Source organism: Acomys minous (genome assembly GCF_964271855.1).
Source record: "Acomys minous genome assembly, chromosome: 12".
Classification (NCBI taxonomy): domain Eukaryota; kingdom Metazoa; phylum Chordata; class Mammalia; order Rodentia; family Muridae; genus Acomys; species Acomys minous.
Window position 1 is genome coordinate 17,996,869 of NC_140493.1, and position 9,870 is coordinate 18,006,738.

Sequence of the window (9,870 nt, forward strand, 5' to 3'; positions counted from 1 at the left end):
TTTATGGAGTTGGGTGTTGCAGGTTTGAGAATTGCAAAGAAGTGCATTATATATATATATATATATATATATTTTTTTTTTTTTTGACACCGTTAGCACCGCTGCTAGCCTGCCCGCCTCTGTCACCTCTGGCTCCAGCTTGCCCAACTGTTAGGCTCCCTTCTGGCAGAAGCCCTCTTGCTCCTTGACCTAGTTCAGCCCTCTTTTCATTCCTCTTCTCCCTTGGCTCTGTTAGGATCTTGGGCTGGTGTCCCTGGGGCTGGAGCTCCCGGGTGCCAGGATGGGGAGTAAATAGTCCACTCTGTGCTCTCTGCAGGGCAGGGGCTTCCTTCATGCTGGGCCAACTCTCCTCTGGGCTTCACTGTCACATGGCTCTCATCTGTGCTCTCCGTCACTGGTCACATGGCCCTCTCTCCTCTCCACTGCCCTCCCTCTATGGGATGTGCTCTGCTCCCTGCCCCCAGATGTCTTGGCCAGCACCACCTTTCCTGTTCTTCTGAGAAAATATCCCAGGAAAAGTCCCTATGCTCAGCCCCACAGTGCTCCCTCTGAGGCCCTGATGGTGCTCCCTCTGAGGGTGTAGCCCCACTGTGTTCCTTCTAGGGGTAGAGGCCCCACCTTGCTCACTCACAGGAGCCACCATGGTGCTCGCTGTCCGGGTGGTGTTTCCATGGTGCTCACTCTGAGGTTGGCACCCCTTGGTGCTCAGCGCTACACAGTCCTTCCCCCCACCCCCACCCCCGACTTGGAGTACATCTTGCTGTGGTACACTCAGGTGGGTATACCTGCCACTGCCTAGATGCTGTGGGAACCCTGTAGTGCGACTCCTTCACCCCACTGCAGCACTGAGGACAGGCCAACAAGGAGGAGCCAGGCTCCAGCTTAGAGGTAGGCTCTGGATGGGCAGCGACACTCAGTGGGTCTCCATAGTGCTGGCCTTCAAAGGTCAAGGCCAGGTCATCCTGAAGCCTAGGGCTGCCAAGTGAAAAAAAAAAAGAAAAAGAAAAAAAGAAAAAAAAAAGAAAAGCGTGCCTCCTAGACCACATGGGGCTTTTCAGTAGCCACAGCAAGGCGGTCTACATCCCGTTGCCTCGTAGCCTCTGCCCAGACCCCACTCTTTACAGTGTAAGTCATTGTGTAAGCAGGGGGAGGAGCAGGGCAGGCATTTACACACCTTGCACTAGGCTGCCACCTCCTGGCCAACCACCTACTATAGCCATTACATTCAACTGGACAGCTCAGTGAGTTCCCAGGCAGCCCAGGGGGCCCTAGGGTCCCTCTCCCCACAGGCTCTACTGTTGAAACAGGCTTTCACCTCCCCAGAGCTGTGCAGTCTGCTCATCTCTCCACCAAGGGAAAGAGCTTCCCACACGTACTGTGTGTATGTTCTGCAAAGCACAGGGCTCCTGGGAGCCTGCCTGGAGGGGAGCTGGCCCTCAGCTGTGCAGCTCTCATCCAGTAGACACCTGGAAGTGACAGGGACAGGTCCCTTATGTGGATGCTGGGACAAGTGCCCAGTTCTGTGGATAGCTTTCTAGGGATTCATCAGCAAGCCACTAGGCTCTGTCAGACTATCGGCAAATCTCCCTCATCACATTGCCTGGTGGCTAGCCTCCTCCATCAGACTGCCCACCCCACTTCTCCCGTCAGGGCTGTAATCTGGTGAACTTAACTTAACAGACCTGCTTGCTGGCCTCTGCCATCAGACTGTGGTCAGCCGCCTCATCAGGCTGTGTCCCTGAATGTCCTTGTGGCCACTGGATTCAGGTTTGTCACAGGACTTTCAGTACACACAAAGTCACCGAAGGAGCTCCAGAGTGTTTCCCAAAAGCAGAAGGAAAAAGAGAAAGGAAGCAGTAGAGTAGGCTTTGTCCCCACCGGGGCATTTCCTTGTCATCCTTCTCCACGCCTGACTGTACATATATGTCAGCCACCACTAGGAGTGTGACAGCCCCAGCCTGCCCATCCCCTGCCTGCTCCTTAGAATGGAAAACGCTGGGTGGGCTCCGCCCCCTGGACTTGACACAGGTGTCTCCTCCCCAGATGCCGTTATCCTAACCCCCACCACCATCAGCTTCCACCACCCTTGAAAGCCAGGCAAATAGAGGCTATTTGCTAAGATCTGCAGAGACAGGCAGGGTGCACTCTGCTCCACGGTGCCGTCACTGGACATCTGCCACCGCATCCCCTGTCTTCATCTAACAGATACCCTAGGAAACCCCTGATGAACTTCTAGGACCAAGAGCTTTCACACAGAGTCCTGAGCAGGCATGGCAGTGCTGTAGCAAGCACCTCTCAGAGCCAGGAGCAGGACCCCGTGGCTGACATGGCGCTGGGTCACATGGCTGGGCGTGTGTGTGTGTTGTGTGTGTGTGTGTGTGTGTGTGTGTGTGTGTGTGTGTGTGCGTGCAGAGGAGCAGAACAGGAACAGCAAGAAGCTGCAGCAGCAGAGGGAGGCCTACAGGGGCAGCTGAGCGGGCAGGAATGGGGTCAGCAGACACCACAGGCAGCCAGAGGCATGATGGCCCGCCTAGAACCGAGGCGAGGTGCTAGCTTGGCAGCCCACAGGGTCTCCACTAATGGCTGGTGTGGCCAGCTCCCTGTCCCACTTCCAGATGTGGCAGCAGCTCCAGGGACCACAGAGTTTCCCTGGGGAGCTTGACAACCTCAGAGACGCTTCCACCCAGCCCAGGGAGTCCTGTCCTCTGGCAAGTCTACCTCAGGCTGTACCAGGGCCTTTCTGGAAAAGCAAAGCCTTTCCAAATGCCCACTGAGGCCCATCCAGCCTCAGGGATATGAGGACACAAAGGAGATCCAGCCTTATGGCCAAGCCGCAGATCCAAGAGTGAGCCTCAGAGAGGCCGAGCAACCTACTCAAGGTCACACAGCACAGCGTGCACACACACGAAGCAAGCTAGACTGGCAGCCAGGGCCGGCCGACTGTTTTATGAATGAGTGAGCAAGAGTCAGCAGCCTGGACGCTCTCACGCTCCACGCAGCAGAAGGAAGGTACCATCTGCCGCTGTTTTTGTTGTTGCTGGTCCAAAAGTAAAGTCCCAAGCGCTGCCATATCAGGGTGGACACCGGAACGGGTCCCTATGTGAGTTAGACTCCTCAGAGACAGACTCGGGGTCAGCCAAATGGCAAATCTCCTCTGAGCACCAGCTCCCGAGAGACCTGACCCATCCTACCTCAGTGTCCCCATGCTAAAGAGGCGGAGAACCTACCTTGCTCAGGAGCCAGAGGCTGCAGGGTGGGCGAGGGAAGGGGTCTTGCCTGTGACCTTGGCTGAGGCCTGCACAGTCCAGGGAGGCCTGAGATTGGCTCAGTGTTCACTGTGCTGGGTGCCCTGGTCGTGGGGCAACCCAATGGCTTACATATTATGAGGAATCCACGTGGCCACAGGACAGCAAGCAGGTGGGCTGGGCAGAGGGCTCCCGGGCTGTGACTCAGCGGAACTTGGAGAGGCTGCAGCCAGCTTGGGTGGGAGCTGCCCATGGCAGCCTGCACAGGGAAGCCCAGCTGCCTGGTTCCTGATAAATATTTTATCATGCTTACGGAGCAGGTCCCAGGCGGATGCCGGTAGCCTTGGAGCCCACAGTACACCCCTTCCTGTCCAGGCCTAAAGTGGTGAGAATGGCAGATGCCAGAAGGTGTAACTGGACAGTCATTTCAGACCCATGATGACGTCATATCAGATCAGCATACAACAGCACAATGCCCATACCCCACTGAACCCTGCTGATGGAGGCTTAGTTACGCCCCTGGCACAAAGCCCCTTTCTTCACTTTACCTAGAATCCCAGCCAGACTCTGCCTTGTCATCCTGCTGGCTCAGTGCCAGCTACCTCCTTCAGGAAGCCTTCCTGGATGTCCCTTCCTGTCATGTAATCCTGTAATCCGGGAAAGGCCTATTTTGGAGCCTGGCTTTACAATGGAGTTAATGTCCTCCAAAGACGGGGGTGGGGGGGTGGGGGGGCAGGGTGAGGGGGGGCGGACAAGATGAGCTGGTGAGTATGCAGTGTTGCCTGGCACCTGCCCATACGAAGGTCGATTCTAGCTGGGAAACAGAGCATCGCTTCAGGTGGAAAAAGAATGTAAGGCCTGACACCCCCCTCTTTCAGGGACACAGCCATTTATCACGGAGAGAGGCTACAATAACGCAGTGCTAACAACTACGGTGACAGCAGCCACCATGGAGGCCTTTTGCAGTTTGCCAGAGACTTGCCATCTCACCCCATCGAAGGCTCACTTCTTCCGACACCGCTGGGATACAGCGCTCTGGGTCTCATTTGACAGAACCTGAGGCGCAGAGGATGGTGGGTCACATTTCTGCGCCCTGGGGACCCTACAAAGGGATGTGTGAAGTAGAGGATGTGCAGGATTCAGGGTGTTTCATGGCCAAGAACTCGTGGTAGGAGCTAGGAGCAGGGCACTGTCTAGGGACAGGGAAGCTGGGATGACACCATATGAAAAAGTGGGACACACGTTCATGTGTCGCCTGGTGACATATGTGGGCTGGGTACTATAGACATCACCTGACTCCAGATTCTATTACGGGGGAAAAAAACATGTCTGGAGGTGATGGTGCACATGTCTAGTCTCAGCACCAGAGAGGCAGAGGCAGGCGGGTCTCTGAGTTCAAGGACAGCCTGGTTTACAAAGAGAGTTCCAGGGCAGCCAGGGCTACACAGGGAAAACACTCGCCCCTCTCCCAAAAAATCTAAAAGTGAAAACAGGAGCTGGGTGGTACTCACCCATAATTCCAGCACATGAGTCTGAGGCAGGAGGATTGCTGAGGTCAGCTTGGGCTATATAGTGAGCTCCAGGCCAGCCTGGGCTATAGAATAAGACCTGTTTTGAAACTAAAAACCCAAACTCTCACAATCGTGGCATTGGTTTGAGGTGTGGGTGCAGTGAGGCTGGAGGTTCCTGCTGGGCCTTCGGCAGCATGAAGAGGCTGATGTCATAGGTGACAAAGGACTGGCCCACCTGAGGGTCTTGGAGCACAGCAGCTCTCTCCTGTCCCGTCTCAGGCCTGGCTGAAGAGGGACAGGATGGACACAGCTATGAATGATGTAAGCGAGGCTAGGGGGGTGGGAGAGGAGTCTCCCCTCTCTACAGGAGGCTCCTGGCCCCTCCCATGCAACAGGACCAGTGCTCTATCTTTGCCTGGTACAGCTGAGACTATGCACCAGGGGCTGGGACTGCTGTCGAGTCCTATACTAACAATTGCAGGTAAATACTGACCTCCCAGCCTTGCCATCATCTGTACAATGGAGTCACCATAGTGCAACCTCACAGGACCCGCGGAGGGCAACCCAGAGCCAGGTGCCTGTGCCTGTGATTTGCCTTTCTAGAGCGTCCCTAAGGCCGAGACTGGTTATGCTGGCTCTCACCACTGCAGGATGCAGCCATCACACATTCTGCAGCCAGACGGGCTAGAACGCTTGTTTTACACTGAGGAAACGGAGGCACAGACAGTAAGAGCTCCTCAGACTCAAAGAGAGTGTCCAGGACGGAACCGGGTCTAGAACTTGGGTCTAGAGCTAAAGGCTGAGGGGTTTGTCTTCCAGGCTGGGTGTTCTCTTGTGTCTTTCTCCTGGACCGTCCTCTGGGTACGGGGCAATTCGTTCTGCTTGACAAAATGCTTTTTACAATTTAATGAAAGCCTCCAAACGGCCCAGCAAGCAAACTTTGAGAACCTTCTAGAAAAACACACATGCCTCATGCTGGGATACAAGGAGCCCACATGGTGGCCCCTGATGGTTAGGTCTCTAACCATCTTATCTTCAAGCATTCCAATACGGCAAGTGTCAAGTAGCTGGCTACAGAGACCTGGGGTCTGAGCCCTGGCCCTTTCCCTTGCTGGCCCTGGACCTCAGTCTACCCATCTGCTAACTGGGAAGGGCCACAACAACCTCCTGGGCTGCTAGGAGAGTAGACGGAGGCCAAGGAAGCTCTCATGGGGGCCCAGCACAGAGCAGATGACCATGACATGGGGACACCTGTGTGTCATTTCAAGGCGAGCCAAACTCTGGGGCTGAACTAAGCGGAGCAAGGCCTCTGCATGCCTACTGGGTGATCTTCTAACAAGGAGCTTTGCCCTGGCCTCTTCCCACACACCCTACTAAACAGAACTCAGTAGACGCAGGTCAGTGGGGTCCCCTCCTCTGGGGTGGTTACAGAGCTGCTGAAGGTTCTTTGTACTCTACTGCGTGGGTACCTGCTCCTTCCTCACAGAGATCCTTTTAGTTACCTCATCACTGATGTCAAGACCCACGATGACACTACGGCTTGGGCCTGAATGGTTTCCCTAGAGTCTAAAGTGCTCCAAGATCCCCAAACCATAGTGCTGTAAGGTGGCTTCACTACAACAGGGTCACCCCAATCACATCCCTGGAGCACCCCTCCTTCCTCCCCAGTAGAGAACACTCCTGGCTGGGGCTACCCCTTTAATTCTCACAATAACACATAAGGTACGTGCTGGGCGTTCTCATCATTTGATAGACAAAGCAGGAGGCAGCCAGAGGACTGGGGAATTTGCCAAGGCCACGGGGCTAGCGAAGGTGCACAGAGAGATCCTGGCTGCCGGGCCGGAGGAGTTTCCACTTAGCCCAGATCTGCCAATTCCAGCTCTCACTCTGCAGAGGAGAGAACCACAGCTCTTGGGGAGGGGTGGTGGTGGTCAGGCAGCTTCGTGGGGCAGGTGGCTCTGGGTTTCCCCCTTGTGCCCTCATCTTACAAGCTTCTCTTCCTGGGCCATCAGGCGCCAAGGGCCTGGAGCTAGAGGACAGTACTGACCACAAGGCTACAAAGTTTAGGTTTCCCCCAAATCCTTGAAAATACCTGTGCTGGCTGTGGTGGTGCACAAGGCTGAGGCCAGGAGTTCAAGGCCAGCCTGGATAACATAATGAAATATCTCTCCATTCTTCCCCTTTTTGAGACAAGATCAGAGTCTCTAGCTCAGGCTGGTCTCAATCTCACTATGGAGTTTAAAATGACCTTGGAGTTCTGAGCACTCTGCCTCCCCCTCCCCAGTGCTGGGATTATGGGTATGCACCTTCATGCCTAATTTATGTGGTGGTGGGATGGAACCCAGGACCCTGTGAATGCTAGGCAAAGCAAGCACTTGAGCTACCCTTGAGCAAGCACTAATTGAGCTAAAGCCCCGGCTGAGATGCTGTCTCTTAGGAAGAAAAGTCCCACAGCCAGATCCACTTTTGAGACATGAAAGAGGAATGTGGTTAAAAGAGAAGATCGTTAAGGAGCATCCGCTCCATCCCAGGCAAACCTCTGCTTCTTGTCTCCTGCCTGTGAATGGGGAGTGACTGGTCCCCGTAGCCACCTGGGCTTCAAGGCAGGATTCCTGCCCCTGCTGTATAACCCAGGGGACCATTGCTACCCTCATCTGAACCTCCAGCTCTGCATCCACACACCATGTGTCTGGCTCCCTCTGTGAGGTCTCAGTCCCATCCCCCCACCTCCCCACCCCGTGCCTCCAGCCATGGGAAGGCTTTGAGAATGAAATCTTTTTTTCTGATGGGGGGGGGGGGGTCTCACTGGGATTCTGTGACAACAGGAGCGTGCTGAATGTGGGGCATCTAGAGGGGGCTTGGGTCTGACTCCCTGACTCTGTGGGGGCGGGGTTCTCTAGGTGGCTCCACTGCCACCCCCAGGCCCTGGCTTGCTCAGAGAAGCTGGCACCGCACAGAGTGCCCGCTCTTCCTCCCCAGGCATTTCCGCCTAGCCAGCCCAGGCCTTTCAAGCTATCCATTAGAAACAAAAGCCATTTGCCAAGCGGCATCTGCACAAACACTTTCCCTGCTGGTGAGGAAATACAACTGTCCCCACCACCCTCCATTAACACAGTTATCCCGAAAACAAACGCTACCCACCCTGTGGCTGGTACCGCCCCATTCTGTGCACATCAATGGATCCTCCCAGGTTACCCAGTGTGGATAGAAATACCAACTCCTTGTTCTCAGATGAGGCTCTGAGGGTCAGAGAAGCTCGGGGACTTGCCCAGAGCCACACACTCACTCCGCAGTGGGTGTCAAGAATTTGTTCAGGTTGGCCTGGCTTCATAGCCACCCATGCCCGACAACTCTACAAAGAACCGTGGCTACCAGAACCAGCAGAGGATCCCTTGACTGGCTTGTCAAAACCTCTGACAAGGGGACTCAGGCTCACAGAGGGCAATGGCTGGCTCAGAGACACAGCCAAGCCTTGGCTACTCACAGGGACACTTCTAAACCCTTGCTGGCCAGCCTTCCCTCAGTGAGGCTCCCACCTGAACACACACCAGAACACGGCTGAGGGACTAAGGGCTAAGTGCAGACTCCGAGCGCCCCAGAAGCATCCCAGGACAGCCCAGGAGCCTGAATCCTAGGTATCAAGCATCCTTAAAGAAGGCCAGGGATGGCCAGAGACCTGACTAGAAGAGCCCCTAGTCTATCCTACGGGAGAATCTCCAGCCTGGGCCCTGGCAGGGGAGATGCTGGCCTCTCTGAATGCAGTTCAGGGAACAGGCCCCAGGCCTTTGGGATCTTGGCCACAGAGGCAGGTGCAGTCTACTCCACTTCCATGTCACGTCACCTTCTCCACGGTCCCTCACAGTGTCATTCCCGCCCATGCCTGACAGGGATATGGAGGCTCAGGAGACAGGATGGAGTTGGCCTCCAGGGGCCTGCAAGGCCAAGGACCCTCCCACAGCCCTGTGCTTCTTTCTCACCCTGGCTCTGGCAAGTAAAATCTTGGAAAGCATTAGGCCTTGCTGCTCATATGGGAAGGCATGTAGGAATCATGTGATTTGATCACTGGCTCAGACCCTGGCCAGGCTAATGGGCCAGGTGTCCCTACCTGTCAATGGCCAGGGAAGGTGACAGATTCTTAAATGCTCCCACCCTGGGACCTCTGCCTATGTGGGGGTCGGCCTGCTGTCCTCATCCAGCTCCCTGACAGAACGTGGCTGGAGGCCCAGGCCAGAGGCCAAAGGGTGCCTGTGTTGGGGGTGGGGGGGATGCACAGCCTGAGCCAGGAACAGCTTGGAAACAAGAGTACCCCTCCCTCGACCATCTTTGTTTGCTCTATTAAGGGGGGCGGTGGAGAGGGAGGGGCAGGCTGCAATAGAGAGGAGGAAGGAGGGAGGGTGATAGGCTGGCCAGGCGGCTAGACCGAGGGCTGGACGGACCCCAGAGGGACCCACCCACAGAGATGGAAACTCAGACACCAAGAGAAGGGGGCGGGGCAGAGGCCTCTGAGAGATGAGCCAAGAAGATCCCGGGAGGCTGACTCGGGGGCTGTACTCCTCCAGGGGCTGCTCCAGCCTAGAGGTTGCCCCCACCCGTACCCCACCTCCGGGCGTTCGGCAGGACTCACGCGCACACACGCACTCGCGGTGCCGCCCGGGCCTCGCCTCCCCGTGACCGCGCGTGCAGTCCTCTTCCCCCGGGCCTGGGCTTCTCCTTCCCGCCCCTCCTCGAGAACCCACCGCCACTCACCTCGGTCCCAGAGCAGCCGCTGCAGCCGCCTCCGCCGCGCAGTGCCCGGACAGGCTATGGGAGGGACTGCAGAGACCACGCCCACCACAGACCACGCCCACGGAGCCCCCGCCCCTGCGAGGCCCCTCCTAGCCCGAAGAGCTCTGCCTCTAGCTGGCAGAATTGGGGCGCTGAAGGGGCTGCGGGACACGCCCATCCTCCTGGCAGTGCTGCCCCACCTTCTATCACAGTGCGTACAATGCATGAGCTGTGTGTCCCATCCTCTCGGTAGGGGGGGCTCTGGTAGTCACCCTTGGGCCAGAACCCCCTAGAACCCATCCCTTGCTGGTTCTTAAATGCCCACCGAGAGTCCAAGCTGTGATTTAAAA

The 9,870-nt window shown here is 56.3% G+C and overlaps 1 protein-coding gene across 4 annotated transcripts in view; it reads right to left on the reverse strand.

The window, feature by feature from the left end:
• The window catches only part of PRR5 (proline rich 5), a 41,395-nt gene extending 31,829 nt beyond the window's left edge, over window positions 1-9,566 (reverse strand). For 2 of the 4 annotated variants that reach the window (XM_084749789.1, XM_084749787.1), the window contains exon 1: window positions 9,503-9,566. The gene's annotated coding sequence lies outside the window, so the exon portion shown is untranslated. Of the gene's footprint in view, window positions 1-3,227; window positions 3,374-9,502 lie in introns of those variants that run through there. The other 2 variants (XM_084749786.1, XM_084749791.1) reach the window with 2 other exon arrangements.
• Window positions 9,567-9,870: the final 304 nt, after the last annotated feature.